The sequence below is a fragment of the Stegostoma tigrinum genome, chromosome 14 (assembly GCF_030684315.1).
Source record: "Stegostoma tigrinum isolate sSteTig4 chromosome 14, sSteTig4.hap1, whole genome shotgun sequence".
In the NCBI taxonomy this organism is placed as follows: Eukaryota; Metazoa; Chordata; class Chondrichthyes; order Orectolobiformes; family Stegostomatidae; genus Stegostoma; species Stegostoma tigrinum.
Genome location: NC_081367.1, coordinates 71,263,162 through 71,281,577, shown reverse-complemented (window position 1 = coordinate 71,281,577; position 18,416 = coordinate 71,263,162). Strand labels below are relative to the sequence as shown.

At 43.7% G+C, this 18,416-nt stretch overlaps 1 protein-coding gene across 1 annotated transcript in view; it reads right to left on the bottom strand.

Annotated features, from left to right (window-relative positions):
• The window catches only part of LOC125458022 (phospholipid scramblase 2-like), a 77,109-nt gene extending 68,514 nt beyond the window's left edge, over window positions 1-8,595 (bottom strand). Inside the window, exon 1 of the mRNA XM_048542880.2 lies at window positions 8,370-8,595. The gene's annotated coding sequence lies outside the window, so the exon portion shown is untranslated. The remainder of the gene's footprint in view (window positions 1-8,369) is intronic.
• Window positions 8,596-18,416: the final 9,821 nt, after the last annotated feature.

Genomic DNA, 18,416 nt, shown 5'->3' with positions numbered 1-18,416 from the left:
AGGTCTCCCAGAGAGCGAGCTAAGCAAAGGGCTCAAAGACAGTTGAACTTATAACTTTATTCCTTTAATTTTCTAGTTTATATTACAAAGGACTTTAATGTTAGCTATTTATTTTTTAAATTTCACACTTATTCTATGAAGGTAATGCTTGACTTTTTTTTTAAACTTTATTTCTTTTGCTACTTTGTACCTGAGTTTTTGTGCATCTAGTGCTTCAAATTATTATCGAGCAATGTTCTCTCTGTTCGACCACCATCACCACCCACCTACTGACATCTGACGTGGGTAAAGGGCCTTATATAGGCCCCATCCAGGGGGAAACAGCAAACAACCGAAGCTGGTTGTCCCTTCTCAACGCTTTTAAAACAAAAATGGCCTGACAGGCAGGGAGGAGGGGGAGCCACCTGTTTACCAATATTGAGGCGGGGCAGTGCTTTAAATTATTTACCAAGTAATGCTGTCTCTGTTCAACCACCATCACGAGCCACCTACTGACATCTGACGTGGGTAAAGGGCCTTATATAGGCCCCATCATTGCTTCATTTAGCTGTGCACTGCTTGCTCAGAGAAATGCTTCAATCAAAAACCACAAACGATACAGATCTCTGGTCTTCTACAGGGTGACCAACTTGCCTCAGTGTTTCCCTTTCCTTTTTTCAGTTGCAAACATTAGAATTTGTGGTGAGGTAGTATACTGGAGGATGTTTGGAACAACTTCCTTAGGAACTAATCCAGTGAAGATTCTGACAAAAATTCACAGGCCTAAAACATTAATTCTGTTTCTTTCTTCTCTCAGACCTACTGACCAGTTTCTGTTTTATTTTAAGTTTCCATCTGTCTTCAGCATTTTGCTTTTCATTTAGAACATAGAACAGTACAGCACAGTACAGGCCCTTTGGCCCACAGTGTTGTGCCAAACTTTCACACTAAACCTAAGGTCTATCTAATCTCCACCCCTACTTATACTATCATCCATATGCCTAACTAATAGCAGCTTAAATGCCCCTAATGAAGCCGACTCCACTACCCTCTCCGGCAATGCATTCCACGCCTCAACTACTGTCTGAGTAAAGAACCTCCCTCTGATGTCTCCCCTGTATCCACCTCCACTCACTTTAAAACTATGCCCCCTCATTATAGCTACCTCCACCCTAGGAATAAGATTTTAAAATGCATTTTCAATTACAAATGAGCTGGAGTAAAAAAAATCTTGATGTGCATCGGCAGCACTGATTTCTGAAAGTGTGCAGCTTTGTGAAATAGGTTGAGGGTTAAATGAACTGGCTGACTGTTTGAGAGAACCGAGCTTTAGCACCTGTTGAGCTCAGTCAGGGTAGGTGACACCAGTTAATTTAAACAGAATTAAGCTCTAGTTCAGTCTCAGATAGTGTGCTCTATCTATGCGTTCCGCTGCAGAAATTCACCAAAGATCCTCAGACAGCACCTTCCAAACCCACGACCTGTTCCATTTAGAAATCCAAGGGCAGCAGACATATGGGAACACCACCACCTCCAACTTCCTCTCCAAGCCACTCCCCATCCTGACTTGGAAATGTATCGCCAATCGTTCACTGTTGCTGGGTCAAAATCCTGTAATTCCCCCCCCCAATGGCATTGTGGGTCAACCCACAGCAGCAGGACTGCAGCGGGTCAAGAAGGCAGCTCACCCCCACCTTCTCCCGGGGCAATGAGGGATGGGCAGGAAATGCTGGCCCAGCCAGCGACACCCACATCCCACAAATGAATAAAAAAAGGACATCAGGTGTTTCAGAAGTCTTTTCTACCTAAGTTCACTTGGCTGCTGTGTTGCACTGTCTTCATACAGCATCAGTGAAATAGTTGCTCCTGAGGTAGAATGATGGCCCAGTAGTTGGCACCACTGCCTCACAGTGCTGGGGCCCCAGGTTCAATTCCAGCCTCAAATGACTATCCATGTGAAGTTTGCACATTCTCCCCATGCCTGTGTGGGTTTCCTCCCACAGTCCAAAGATATGCAGGTTAGGTGGGTTGGCTGTGCTAAAATTGTCAATGGATGTGCAGGCTAGTTGGAATAGCCATGGGACATGTAGGGTTACAGGGGTAGGGAGAGATGCTCATCAGAGGATCACTGGGGGCTGACTGGCCTGCTTCCACATTTTAGGGATGATCAATTTTATTCTAAGCTCTCAGAGTTTGGATTCGAACTCCTAATAATGGTACAACAACAGAAATTTCTGGAGAAACTCGGCAGGTTTTTTTTAAAATTCATTCGCAGAATGTGGGCATCACTGGCTAGTCCAGAATTCATTGCCTGTCCCTCATTGTCCAAAGGGAAATTGAGCATCAAGCACTTTGCTGTTGGTCTGGAGTCACATTTCATCCAGGCCAGAAAAGAATTTCAGTTTCCATCCCTGAAGAACATTTGTGAGCCTGACAACAGCTTTCACGGTCATCATTAGAATCTTAATTCCAGATTCGTATTGAATTCAATTTTTCACCATCTGCTATGGCAGGTTTCAAACCCAGGTCCCCAGAATATTATTTGGATCTGCAAGATTACTAATCCAATGATAATATCGCTAGACCATCGCCTGTCCAATCCGGGACTGGGGCTTGTTCTGGGCGCGGCTGTGGAGCGAGAAATGGAGTTAATGTCTCAGGTCCCACGGACTGATGAAAGGTCACTGGACTCAAAGCATTAACACTGCTTCTCCCTCCTCAGATGCTGCCAGGCCTGCTGAGTTTCTGCAGCAATTTTTATAACATAGAACGTAGAGCAGTAAAGTCCAGAAATGGGCTCTTCAGCCCACAATGTCATGTCGACCATGATGATAAATTAAACTGATCCTTTCTGCCTGCCCTTGGGTCCATATCTCTCCATTCCTTGATTATCTAAAAGTCTCTTAAAAACCCCTGTTCTATTTGCCTCCATCTCCATCCCTGGCAGCACATTCCAGACTCCTTCCACTGTGCATGTAAAAACTTTTCCCCTCACATTTCTATTGAACTTCCCCCTTATCACCTCAAATGCATGCCCCCTAGTATTAGACATTGCAAGTCTTGGGGGGAAAAAGAGTCTGACTGTCAACCCTATCTATGCAACTCATAATTTTATAGACTCCCATCACGTCTCGCATTCACCATCCACCGCTTCTAGAGGAAACAATTTGAGATTTTCTAGCTTCTTCTTATAGCTCATACCCTCTAATCCAGGCAGCATCTTGCTAAACATCTTCTGCACCCTCTCCAAAGCCTCCACATCCTTCCTGCCATGTGGCAAACAGAACTGAATGCAATACTCTAATTGTGGCCTAACCAAAATCTTATGAAGCTGTAACATGACATCTTGACTGTTGTACTCAATTTGCTGAACTATAAAGGCAAGCACGCTATATGCCTTCTTTACCACCCTATCTACTTGTGTGGCCAGTTTCAGCACTGAGCGTGCAGCGAATGTGAGCAGGTGGCATGAGCGGTAGTAGGCCGGAGCAGGCAGCCTGAGGTGGGTGAGAGAAGGCAGCCCAAGGGGGCCGATGGGGAGTGTGGGAGCAGGCAGGCTGAGGTGGTGATGGAGGGTCTGTGTCCCCAGAGCTACTGAGGGCTGAGTCCCAAAGTGATCAAATGATCAAAGGACACACTCAGGACATGGTGTGGGCTAGGAAACCTGGAGCAGGACTCTGATAGAGAAGGAACATTTGGACTCTCTTTAAATTATCTTTTCTTTTAACTGCTTTACTGTAAGTTAATTTGCTCAGAGTAATGCTTCAACCAAAAACCACAAACAATACAGATCTCTGGTCTTCTACAGGGTGATCAACTTGTGTAAGTGAATTGCACTTATGCACAGCTACCATATGCACATTTCACTGTATTTTATATTGAATACATTAGACAATAAAGATAAAGGTTAAAGGTTAAACCAACTTGAACCCCAAGATCCCTCTGTATATCAATGTTGTCCAGGGTCCTACTATTTACTGTGTACTTTTTCTTAACATCTGATCTCGCAAAGTGCAGCACCTCACGCTTGCATGGATTAAACTCTATCTGCCATTTCTCCGCACATATCTGTAACTGATCTACTTCCTGCTGTATCCTTTGACAGCCTTCTACACTAAGCACAATCCATCAATCTTTGTGTTGTCTGCAAACTTACTAACTCACCCATCTACAATTTCATCCATGCTGATCTTGCTTTTGGTACATGTTCTTTGCATCCGTCACTCTATTTCCCTCAATCTGCTCAATTGCCCTGTGATCTTTGAATGTTATGATATGCTGTACTGCACATAAAGCAAAACTTTTCACTGTAATTAGGTACATGTGATAATTATAAAACAAATCAAAATCAGATCATCCAAGTCATTTATATATACATAATATGTATATATATATATATCACAAACAGCAGAGGTCCCAGTATGGATTCCTGCGGAATTTTGATTTTCATTTCAGATTTGTAGTGTCCTCAGCTCTGTGTATTGTTTTCAAGCCAATAATGGTATTTTGTCAAAGAAACATGTCAGCACACCAAAGGATGAATTTCAGTGTGACTTACATTTTAAAAAAATTCCATTAGATTAAATAATCAAGGTAGAACTGTGGTGATATCTAGCAGTCACGTAGTAACAAAAGTCGACAACTAAGTTAGGCAGGTAAACAGGAAAGCGGTGGATGCACTGTCAAAGAAGTGTAACAAACACACAGAATGCTGGAAAAACTCAGCAGGTCTATGGAGAGAGAAACAGAATTAACATTTTGAGTCTGGTGTGAATCTTCTTTAGAGGAGTGCACCATGAATTCTGGATGATTAAGGTTGCAGATTTGAGAGGAGTTGTTTTTGAAGAGGAGTCATACTGAGGCATGAAGCATCCATTCTGTCTCTCTCGCTATTAATGCTGCCAGACTGCTGAGTTTCCCTGGCAATTTCCGTTTTCATTTCAGATTTCCAGCATTCACAGTGCTCTGTGTTTTTTTTAAACTAATAATGGCATTTTGTTGGAGACATAGCTGCAAAATAAAGTTCTCTTTATTTGTTTCAGATTGGCAGCACCCCCAGTATTTTGGTTTTTTGAAAAGACTAGTTTTCAATTAAAATTATACACCAACAGAACTTTCTTACAATTCCTGAAATATGGATAAACATAACTGTTTAAGTGCTGCATTGAAGAATAGGCCGTGTACAGCAAAGGACTACGTCAGTACCATTCTGCCCTGCATTTTTTGGGGAAGAACTGGGTTGAACCTTATTTGTATTTGGCATGGGCATTGGGATCCAGTTCTGAAAGTGACAGGGTGCATCTGGGATTTTCCCAATTTAGTGCAAGTGTTAACTTCTGCTTTGTAGAGTCTTGAGCTTTGCAACATGACAGAGACATCCAAAACTCAATCTCTGTCGATTTTAGAGGGATTGGTTTGTGATCTTGTCAGGATTATTGAGGAATGGCCAAAATGGTTACTGATGAAATTAAAGGGATGTATCACCCATTGAGCCATTGTATTTGCGACCTTCTCCCTTTTGGAACTCAAACTGTATAAGGCCTTAAATGTCTTCAAACAGGATGTGAGTAAACTTGGCTTTATGCAATAATGCAATCAGGGTGACAGAAAATCAACAGCTCTTTTTACTCAACTAACTCTTATTTACATTGCTTTACAAACAGAATTTATAGATTGTACTGAAAAGTAATAATGCCAATGATTTAAAATGAAGCAAGCACTGTCTTATACTATAACCCATTAGAACAGGAAAGCAGGAAACATAGAGACATAGAAGATTGGAGCAGGAGGAGGCCATTCAGCCCCTCAAGCCTGCGCAATAGCCTAATCCTGCTTTCCACCCATAACCTTTGATCCCATTCGCCTCAAGTGCTATATCTCATTGCCGCTTGAATACATTCAATGTTTCGGCAGCAACTACTGGCTGTGGTAATTAATTCCAGAGACTCACCACTCTTTGGGTGAAGAAATGTCTCCTCATCTCTGTCCTAAATCATCTACCCTGAATCCTCAGAGTATGAACCCTGGTTCTGGGCACACCCACCATCGGGAACATCCTCCCTGCATCTACCCTGTCCAGCTCTGTTAGAATTTTATAAGTGTCCATAAGGTACCCCTCATTCATCTGAACTCCAGCGAAAACAGTCTCAACCCAGCCAATCTCTCCTCATACGTCAGGCTCGCCATCCCTGGAATCAACCTGGTAAGTTTTTGCTGCACTCCCTCGAGAGTAAGACCATCCTTCCTCAGAAAAGGAGGGCAAAAACTGCACACAATATTCTAGGTGTGGTCTCACCAAGGCCCTGAATAACTGCAACAACACATCCCTGCTCCTGTACTTGAATCCTATCACAATGAAGGCCAACATCCCATTTACCTTCTTTACTACCTGCTGCATCTGCATGCTTACCTTCAGCGACTGGTGCACAAGGATACCCAGGTCCCCCTGCACACTCCCCTCTCCTAATTTACAGCCATTCAGGTAGCAGTTTGCCTTCTTGTTTTTGTTTGGTGTGATTGATGCCATGACTAGGTGAAGAATTTTGCTGTATCTACAGGTTCATGTTTGCTGTAGCCATTGAGAAATAGATAAAGGAATTAGCTTCGCTCTCATTCTTAACACATTCATTCAAAAAACGACCGCTGCAATTTATCATAATGAGGAAGCCAATATCAGAGACACTGGATATACAACTACAGGAAAAGGTTTGAAGTCATGAGTAATGTGATCTCTACAACAAGTATCTACCTCCATCTTAGCGAACACCTACTGCATAAGTATGACATTCACTTTGCACGTCATTATTATAGCCATCACTATGAAGTGCTAAACTAGACAGTCTGTGCTGCTACCTGAAGGCTTCGGTGTGAATGAGTAACTGCTTATTTTATGAACAGTCCAGTCTTCAGATGCAGGTAGGTCTCCTAACAGCACATCATTTTGCATTTTGACAGCAAACCCCATGTGACAGAGATCACCTCACAGCCTTGGAGGGAGGCACAGCAGGAGATGGTATGGTAAACAGAAATGGCAAAGCAGAAGGATAGAAAACTTGCTAAAAGAGGACGGTGTCTTGGAGTCATACAGCACAGAAACAGGCCCTTCGGCCCAACCAGTTCATGCCGAACATAATCCCAAACTAAACTAGTCCCACTGCCTGCTCCTGGTCCATATCCCTGCAAGCTTTCCCTCTTCACGTACTTATCCATGCATCGTTTAAATGTTGTAACTGTGCCCACATCCACCACTTCCTCAAGAAGCTCATTCCATACGCGAACCACCCTCTGTGTAAAAGATTCGCCCCTCATGTCTTTTTTAAATTTCTCTCCTCTCATCCTTAAAAAATGTGCCCCTTGTCTTGAAATCCCCCACCCCTAGGGAAAAGACACCAGCCAATATTCTATCTGAGCCCCTCATTATTTAATAAACTTCTGTCTTCTGACAGTTGGAAAGGCAAGGATGTGAATTGTGCATAAGTGAATAAGCAACTGCCAACAAACATAATAGAGGAAGTGCACCATGCATGGATATACTAGGCAGGATGGTGTATACAGCAATCAAGGGGAGGAGGAGAAATGAGACGTAAATTAAAAAATCACAGCGGTCTCTACTCCATTGAACCTCTTGGGAATAACAACCTCGACATTTCAATGCAGACTTTGCATTCAGGGATTTCAGGGGAAAAAATACTTTGCTTTTCACTACAATTAACAGAATAGAATCAATTCAGAAGTCACAGGCTTCCAGGTTATTGTTTAGTTGCGATCAAAGGCTTTTGCAGCGCTGCTCCTTCCTTACCTTTGGACAAAAGCTTGTGATTTCAAATAAACCTGTTGGACTATAACCTGGTATTGTGTAAGTTCTGGCTTTGTCCCACCCCAATCCAACATCAGCACCTCCACATCAAAACAAGATCAGATGTAAATCATTTAGCCCATCTAACCTGCTGTCCCCACAACCAGATTGTGCCTGAACTGTGTGCATGCTTGGAATCCCTCATTGACTTACCTGCCCCTCGGATGCTGTCTGATCTGCTGTTCTTTTCCAACCTCACAACTATAGACTCTGTCTTCCAGCATCTTCAATCTGTATTGTCTACACATTCCCATGCGATACCCTTATCTCTGAACCAGGAGGCTTGGGTTCAGCTACATCCTTCCCCGCACCCCCCAACAGCCTTCACCAGAGGCTGGGTCACGAAATCTCTGAACAGGTTGCATGGCAACCTTCTGGTAAAACTGAACGGTCAGGAACGTTTCACCCCAGTGCCTTAACTCTAGCAAATATCAGTTATGCAGAAACACAGGCTGTCTGCATACATAGATACAGATTTAAGGAAGATACCATATCCTCTCTTTTATACGAGAACTAAGGAGGCTGTAAAACTTACACAGTGGCCTGCTGTGGAAAAACTGATGCTGTTGGTGGAGGAAATCACTTCGGTATTAGAAACGCCGTTTGCCAACCTGCAGATTCACTGCTGCCGCGACTGCTTGACTGATCTCCTGCTGCTACTTCCCAGTATTGTTAAAACCAATCCCTATGGGCGGTCCTTCTAAAGTTCAGCGCTGCCTAGTGACGAGGAGATAGAATAAGTGTCTGAGATCAGGAAGTTGCACATGAGCCACAGACTGAAGGTGTCAGGTTTCTTTTGATTTCATTAACACCGTACATCCAGTTGCCAAACGGTTACTGAAGAGCCAGCACTTAAATCTCTGCCAAAACAGCGATGATAAGCTGTGAATGTTAATAGAATGTGAAAAGATTTCTTCGTTTTGTTCATCTAGCTGATGAGGAAAACAAGATAGCCGAGGGAGGTTTAAAGTGACGTGCGAGTGAAACAAGGATGATCTAAGAACTGTTTGTTGCACAATAAGATGTTAGGTAATTTTTCCTAATGGTCTTTAAGGATATGGAGAAACAGCTGCAGATTGGGACTGGATAATAGAGTCAGACCAGCTAATAGAGCCAGTGAGGGACGAATGTAGAATTCACAGTCCTAACAGTGTGGAAGCAGGCCATTCAGCCCCTTGAGTTCAATCAATCCTCTGAAGACCATCACCTCCAAACCCACCCCCTACCTAATCCCTATAGCTCCACATTTCCCATGGTTAACACACCAATCCTGCACATTCCTCACCACTAGGGGCAAATTAGCATGGCCAATCCACCTAACCTGCACGCCTTCGTGTTTGTGGAAGGAAACTGGAGCACCCGGAAGAAACCCACACAGAGGAAATGTGCAAACTGAGAGTGGAATCGAACCTGGGTCCCTCGCGCTGTGAGGCAGCAATGCTAACCACTGAGCCACTGTGCCGCCCCTTTGGGTACTAACAGGGACTGGATAATAGAGTCAGACTGGTTAAGAGAGCCATTGCAGGCTGGGCTGGTTAGATTGAATAGCCTCCTTCTTTACGATAATAGAGCCATAGAGCTGCACAACATGGAAACAGACCATTCGGTCCAACCTAACCATGCTGACCAGATATCCTAAACTAACCTACTCCCATTTGCCTGCATTTAGCCCATACTGCTCTAAACCCTTCCTATTCAAGTACCCATCCAGATGCCTTTTAAATATTATCATTGTACCAGCCTCCACTTCTGCCAGCTCATTCCCAACATACACCACCCTCTGTGTGAAAAAGTTGTCCCTTTTGAATCTTTCCCCTCTCACTTTAAACCTAAGCCCTCTAGTTTTGGGCTCCCGCATCCTGGGAAAAAGCCCTTGGCTACTCACCCCAACCATACCCCTCATAATTTTGTAAGCCTCTATAAGGTCACCCTTCGGCCTTCGTTGCTGCAGGGAAAAATTGCACCAGCCTATTCATTATCAGCCATGATTTAAATGGCGGAGTGGACTTGATGGGCCGAATGACCTTAGTTCCACTCCTATGTCTTATGGTCTTATGGTCTTATTCAGCCTCCCCCTATAGCTCAAACCCTCCAACCCTGGCAACATTCTTGATCATCTTTTCCGAAGACTGGAAAGCTCATGCCTGGAAAGGTGGTGGAGGCAGGCTCAATTGAGGCAGCCAAGAGGGTATTTGGATGGTCATTTGGATAGAAATAGGAATATGGGCAAAAGGCAGGAGATTGGCACATAATAATACAGCTAATGTAGGTACAATGGGCTGAAAGACCTCTTTCTGCACTGCAATAATTCTGTGATTCTGTGACATGTGGGAAATGAGCCCAAAGTAGGCATCTCTAAAGAGAAAGAATAGCTTGGGGGTTGAGGCTGCACGTCCTTCATTGAACTAGTGAACTGAAACATAAGCGAGTATTTTGGTCAAAATGAACAGAGATCAAAGGTGAGAATTAAAAAGGGTATTCCTGACATCGGGAGAGAGTGAAGGAGGGGGGAACATAAAATCTGGAATGGGAAATTATAAGATGTTAAAAAACATAATTGAAACAGCAGAGAACCATTAAAACAAGTTTTCAGCGTGAAGATAGATTTGGACATGAATCCAGAATATAAAAGAAATTATAATCTTTTGGGCCAGACAAATGTTCAGATAATCAATGTGGGTGAGGGCAATATTGCAGGGCTACAAAAATAGTACTCAGTATTACACATCAAATGCCACCACCAAACCTAAGAACCCAGGTGTTTCTTCCTATTTGGATTTTGGAGCCATTTACTCAGTATTCTCAGTCTGCATCAAGTCCATTCAGAAATATTCCACCAGTGTATCAAGTAAGCCATGACATCACTATCTGACGTTGGCCACAGACGGGAGTTCCCGAAAATATTGGGAATGTTGGAGATGTCTGTTGTCTGTTGTCAGAGTGGTAAGGGCGTGGAACGCCCTGCCTACCAATGTAGTGAACTCAGCCACATTAGGGGCATTTAAACAGTCCTTGGATAAGCATATGGATGATGATGGGATAGTGTAGGGTGAGGAGCTTGGATTAGCTCACAGGTCGGCGCAACAGCGAGGGCCGAAGGGCCTGCTCTGCGCTGTATGGTTCCATGTTCTATGTTCTATGTCTGCCTCTACAAAGTCTGTGCAAGGAATTTCTGACAGTCTGGAGATATTTGCAGCAGCAAAGCCTGAAGAGATTTCAAGGAAGTACTAACACTGACAGCTATATTTGCTCCAATAACGGTCTTGAGCTGACAGCTAGAATAAAAGCATTTGATAATGATTCCAGGACATAGCTGATCTTTTCTGATTTCAGTCATTAGTCTTGTCATATACTTACAGGTTGGATATAAGCTGCTATTTCTCAAAATATTGACAACGTTTTAACATGTAAAAGGGGCGGCGCAGTGGCTCAGTGGTTGGCATGCTGCCTCGCAGCACCAGGGACCCGGGCTTGATTCCACCCTTGGGTGACCGTCCGTGTGGAGTTTGCACATTCTGCCCGTATCTGTGTGGGTTTCCTCTGGGAGCTCCGGTTTCCTCCCACAGTCCAAAAATGTGCAGGCTAGGTGGATTGGCCATGCTAAATTACCCATCATGTTTCAGGGAAGTGTAGATTGGGGGGATGGGTCTGGGTGGGATGCTCCAAGGATTGGTGTGGACTTGTTGGGCTGAAGGGCTCGTTTCCACACTGTAGGGATTCTATGAATCTATGAAACATTTGCCCATTGGATGTGAGCCTTGCTGCCTTAGGTCAGCATTTACTCCCCATCTCCACTTGCCCAGATAAGAGCCAACCAGAGTATATCTCTGTAATTCTACCACTATATTCTGCATTCTGTTCTATTACCTTGATGTACTTATGTAATGTGAGATCTGCCTGTATCACACCCAAAATAATACTTTTCACTGTATCTCAGTACATCTGACAATAATAAATTAAGTCAAGGGCCATGTAGCCATGACCAGGTTAGGATGGCACTTTCCTTTCCTGAGGGGCATGTATGGAGTGGAAGGATTTTTACAGCAAACAGCATTGTCTCCTTGAAACAAAAACAGACATTGTTAGAAAATATCAACAGGTCTGGACAGGAATCAGAGAAAGACATTTCAGATCCAGTGACCCTTTTTCAGAACAGGTGACTGGATCAAAACGTTACCTCCAATTTCTCTCCACAGATGCTGCCAAACCTCTGAGATTTTCCAGCAATTATGGCTTTTCAGCATCTGCAGTTCTTTTGTTTTGTTTTTAATGTTGGTTCCCCAGACACTGTTAGGCTAGCTTCATATTACACTCAAGTATCACCACCTGCCAATTTGGGATTTGAAATCTTGTCCTCAGAAGCATCAGCCTAGGTGCAGAGTTACTGACCTGGTGATGTTAACATTATGTGACTTCCTCCGTCCGCAGATCGACATCATCTCAGAACCCCCCGCCCATACCAGGTGACAGCTACCATCAGTACAAACTTTGGTGGGGAAAAGAATTAGAAGTGGTTCCGTCAAAGGCTTCAGCATCACTGAATGTCCCATCAGTTCTTGAGGGGTTCAGTGGAAATGTACTGGTTACTTGCTTCAGTGTAGTGCTCAGCGTTGGGCAATTGAGGGACCTGTTATAATCGCTTCTGTTCTTAACTGCATAAATCAACTGAATCAAATAGGTCAATGGGCTGAAAAATGGCAGGTGGAGTTCAATCTGCATAAACATGAGGTGTAGCATTTTGGTAAAACAAACAAGGGGTAGGGCTTATACAATTAATGGAAGGGCCTTGGGTAATATTGTAGAACAGAGGGACCTAAGGATGAAGATATGTAATTTTTTGAAATTTCCGTCCCATATAGACAGGGTCGTTTAAAAAAGGCATTTGGCATGCTTGCCTTCAGTCCTTTGAGTATAAGAGTTGGGAAGTCATGTTGAGGTTGTACAGGACATTTTGCTGAGGCCGCTTCTGAAATACTGTGCCCAGTTCTGGTTGCCCTGTTATAGGAAGGATTTTGTCAAGCTGGAGTTGACTCAGAAGAAATTTACCAGGATCTTGTTGGGCATGGAAAGTTTGAGTTATAAAGAAGGGCTGGACCAGCTGGGACTTTTTCACTGGTGCATAGGAGGTTGACAGTTGACCTTACAGACATTCATAAAATCTTGTGAGGTTTAGATAGGATTCATGGTAGGTGTCTTTTCTCAAGAAAGGGGGATTTCAAGGTTAGGGGCTACATTTTTAAAGTGAGAACATAGAATGTAGAACATAGAACACTACAACACAGTACAGGCCCTTCGGTCCACGATGTTGTGCCGACCTATTATCCTACTAAGATCAAACTATCCTGCACACCCTACATTTTACTATCCTCCGTGTGCCTGTCCAAGAGTCACTTAAATGTCCCTAAAGTATGTGACTCCAATTCCACTGCCAGCAGCGCATTCCACACGCCCACCACTCTCTGCGTAAAGGAGAGAGGAGAGAGATTTAAGAAAGACATGAGGAGCAATTTATTTGCACGGAGGGTCATTCGTGTGTGGAATGAACTTCCTGAGGGAGTGACGGATGTGGGCACAAGTACAATGTTTAAAAGACATTTGGATAACTATGTGAATAGGAAATGTTTGGAGAGATACAGGCCAGGAATGAGTGGGACAAGTTTAGTTTGGGATAATGTTCGGTAACGTGGTGACCAAAACTACGCACAATACTCCAAATGTGGCCTAATGAGGGTTTTATACAGCTGCAACAGGGTTTGCCAACTTTTGTACGCCATGCCTCGCATGATGAAGACAAGCGCGTCATAGTGGAATCAAGGGTTATGGGGATAAGGCAGGAACAGGATACTGATTGTGGATGATCAGCCATGATCATAATGAATGGTGGTGCTGGCTCGAAGGGCCGAATGGCCTACTCCGGCACCTATTGTCTATTGACTATATGCCTTCTTAATCACCTCCGCCACCCGTGTTGCCACTTTTAGGAAACTGTGGACCTTCTTGCCCTGAACCATCTCTATACTAATGTTTCCTAAGTGTTCTGCCTTTTACAGTATAATTCACACCTAAGTTTTGAGTCTCCAAGATGCATCGCCTCGCATTTGTCTAGATTAAACTCCAATGGCTCTTTCTAAGCCCAAGTCAACAAGTTCTGATGAAGAGCCATCTCGACTTGAGATGTTAGCTTGCTGTCCTTCCACGAATGCTGTCTGACCTGCTGTGATCTCTAGCATTTATTGTTTTCAATGAATGAAAAAAACCTGTTCTAATGAGGTGCCTCATAGCCGTCACAATTTCCGATCCTAACCGCTGCCCCCATTATTTTGACCAGCAGATGCTGACTATGAATCTGCTGTTGCCATATGCATTTTAGCCTGTGTTGTGGGGAAATTATCATTGAAGATACAATATTCTTGCTCAAGAACCAATGTGCCTGGAACAAATGAGTCACAGGTGTTCTCCAGATATCAATCATTGATTGGCAAATTGTGATATTTATGACATTCAGCTGTTGCATTTATAATTCTATAAGTATCCAATTCTGTTTAGAAATCGATAAGTTCTTGTTGCATTACTACCCCTTTGTCAGATACTTTAGAGGCTTCTAAATGACTCTTGGACAGGCACATGGAGGATAGTAAAATGTAGGGTGTGCAGGCTAGATTGATCTTAGTAGGATAATAGGTCAGTACAACATCGTGGGCTGAAGGGCCTGTACTGTGCTGTGTTGTTCTTTGTTCTGTGTTCTGTTTTCTCTTGCACCACTGTCTCCTTTGTCATTTAATCTCTCCTGAAATCCTTCCTTCCCTTCTGTCCTTTCTTCCCCTTCCCCCATCCCTGTTTTTGCTGCCTCTGCTTAAACCTGTTAAATCAGCACATTTTCTAACTCTTGTAAATTCACAGATTGGAAATGTCGCTTAGTTCGTATTTCTACAGAGTCCATCTGACCTGCTGACTAATAATTGCATTTTTCCATTCATATTAATAAATTCTGGGGGACTTCAATGCCGTCCTGCAGCAATTGACCATGATATAAAAATGACAAGCTGATTGCTACTTTATTAAAGGGAAGAGGATTCTTGGCTTTAATTAGGGAGGAGATGACCTAGCGGTATCATTGCTAGACTGTCACTCCAGAGACCCTGGTCATATTCAAAAAGAGCTGGAAATGAAAGCAGGTCAAGCAGTATCCTTGGTGACAGAGCAAGCTAATGTTTCGAGTCATGCACAGGATGTTGCCTGACCATCTGTAATTCCCAGAATTTGTCGTTTTCAGTACAGACTCCAGCAACTGCAGTAATTAGCTTCTACACATGTTCTAGTGATCTGGCTTTGAATGCCAATGGAATTTGAATGCTTTTTTAAAAAAGTTTGGAATTAAGAATCTAATGATGACTGCAAACTTATCAGAAAAACCCATCTGGTTCACTAATGTCCTTCAGGGAGGGGAGTCCTTACCCAGTCTGGTCTACATGTGACTCCAGACCTCCAGCAATGTGGTTGAATTGGGAAATTGAAGATGGGCAATGAGTACTGATGTGACCATTATTGCACACATCCCATGAATGAATTAAAAAAGAAATCTTGTTATACACGTGAGCTGGAATGCCCAAAGAGCTTCGTTAGCCTGTGTTGTGGGGAAATTATCATTGCAGATACAATATTCTTGCTTAAGAGTGGCTGTGTCTAGAACAATTGAGTCATAGATGTTCTCCAGATATCAATCATCAATTGGCAAATTGTGATTTTTTTGACACCCAGCTGATACATTAATAATGGCAGAACCCTACTGTTTATGACATTGATGGGACTCTAACATGGGGTTTCAGGGTCACATAAGCAAGAACAATGACATCCTGTTGTTAAGGAGATCTCTTCTGGTGAATCAAAGAACATTGCGTTGAGCTGATTGGCAAAGTAGCAACAAGATTAGGAGCAAAATAATCTTTTACATAGTGTGTAGGAGCTGGAAGGCACTGTCTGAGAGTGTGCTGGTGGTTCACTTATTGATTTCAAAACAGAATTGGATACTTATAGATAATGGGAAGGGGAGTCGATCATTCATCCCTTGGGCCTGCCATTTATTGTGATCATGGCTGATCAGCCAACTCAGAATAAAACAAAGAACTGGAACAAAAACAGACATTGCTGGAGAAACTCAGATAACAAGGTGTAGAGCTGGATGAACACAGCAGGCCAAGCGGCATCAGAGGAAAGCTGACATTTTGAGTCTGGACCCTTCTTCAGAAACCCATTTCTGAAGGAGGGTCCAGACCGGAAATGTCAGCTTTCCAGCTCTTCTGATGCTTGGCCTGCTGTGTTCATCCAGCTCTACACTTTGTTATGTCAGATTCTCCAGCAATGGCAGTTCCTACTGGGAACTGGAGAAACTCAGCAGGTCTGGCAGCATCTGTGGAGTGAAATTGGAGTTAACTTTTTGGGTCAAGTGACCCTTCCTCAGATTCTAATGGTAGCTAGGACAGTGTTGGTTTATATGCAGTAGGTAGGGTGGGTTGAGGTGGTAAGGAGTAAATGATGGATAAGACCTGAGCCCTAAGAGAGCGAAGAACAATTGGACAGACAAGGGTGTGGATTACGATCTGGCTGGGAGTGAATAGCTGTTAAGGGAGACTGTTAGTGGCTAACAATGGGCTGTGTATAATAGTGATAACAATTGTTATAACTATGCTATAATAGCGATAACTATGAGATAACAAGGCCCGGTGTGTGGAATTAGGGGCAAGGACATGGGAGAGCTCAAGCCCTAAAATTGTTGAAATCGATGTTGAGCCCAGAAGGCTGTAGAATCTCTAAGTGGAAAATGTGGTGGTGTTCTTCCAGCTTGCTGTGAGCTTTGCTAGAGCACTGGAGCAAGTTTGAGACAGAGATGTTGGCAGGGAGCAGGGAGGTGTGTTAAAGTGGCAGACGACTGAAAGCTCAGGGCCTAGTTTGTGGACAGAACATAGGTGTTTTGTGAAGTGGTCACCCAGTTTACGCTTTGTTTCACCAGTGTAGGAGAGACAACACTGCAAGCAGCGAATAGATTCGATTGACTAAAGTTCAGGTAAAGCGCTGCTTCACCTGGACTGTGTGTTTGGGCCTTTTGCTTAGCCTTTTGCCAGAAATGGAAACAGAGATGTGAAGGAAGGGAAAGGAGGAGTCAGAGATGGACCAGGTGAAAGTGATGGTGGGATGGAAATTGGAAGCAAAATCGATTAACTCCCTCCTCAGTATGGAAGGGACCAAACACACTTTCCAGATGAATCCCATTTTTTGGCGACCCTGTTCATACCTGCCTCTTCTCTCTCTGCCTCTGGGTTCTGTCGACACCTATCCACTCACCTCACTCCTGCAACCCCCAGGCCAGTCTTCTCCAAACACACCACTTTTCCCCAGGGGCTATCAGTTCTGATGATGAGTCACTGGATTTGAAACATTAATTCTCCTTTTCTCTCCGCTGATGTTCTCAGACCTGTTTCGCCAGTATTTTCTGTTTTTGTCTCAGCCAGCCCTGAACCCTGTTCCCTATTCTGATCCTTTCAGCTCAAAGAATTGTATCTAATTCTTTTTTGAACACATTCAGTGTTTTGGTCTCAACCATTTCCAGGGGCAGAGAATACCACAGGCTCACACTCACTGCGCGAAAAGACATCACCTCAGCTCAGTTCTAAATGGCTTACCTTGTTTCCTTAAACTATGACCCCTTGAGTCAGAACTCCCTGATCATCAAGAAGATCCTTCCTGCTTTTATTCAGTCTAGAAAAACCAAAGAGGAAACGCAGGGAAAGTGTAGAGGAGGGGAATTAACTGGTGTGTTGTTGGTCATGACAGGGTGGATAATAGGTAAAGGTGTTGAACTCATTTTATACTTAAGGTCATAGAGTCATAGAGTAATACAGCATGGAAACAGGCCCCTTGGCCCAAACTGTCTACAATGACCATTGAGTTAGTTCCAATTGCTTGCATTTGGTCCATATCTCTCGAAAACCTTCTCGTTCATGTACCTACCCAAATTGTTTTAAAAATTTACTTTTTGTACCTTCTCCCTTCAGATACTTTCATGGCTTGAGAATATTGTTGCATGCTATTGTTTGAGAGATGTCTCAGGGGAGGGTGGCACGATGGCTCAGTGGTTAGCACTGCTGCCTCACAGTGCCAGGGACCCGGGTTTCATTCCACCCTCGTATGGAGCTTGCATGTTCTCCCGTGTCTGTGTGGGTTGCCTCCGGGTGCTCCAGTTTCCTCCCACAGTCCCAAGATGCGCAGGTTAGGTGGATTAGCCACTCAAAATCTCACATAGTGTCCAGGGTTATGCAGGCTAGGTGGGTTAGGTGTGATAAATGTGGGGCTAACGGGGTAGGGAAGGGGGCTGGGTCTGGGTAGGCTGCTGTTTGGAGGGTTAGTGCAGACATGATGGGTTGAATGTCCACTTTCTGCGTTGTAGAGATTTTATGATTTAAGGAAATCATAAACTCAGTGCCACTTCCACCATCTACAATCCAACCCCACAACCAAAGATATATTTCCCTCCCCAACCCCAGCTGCCTTTCATAGGGACCGCGCTCTCCGTGACTCCCTCATCCGC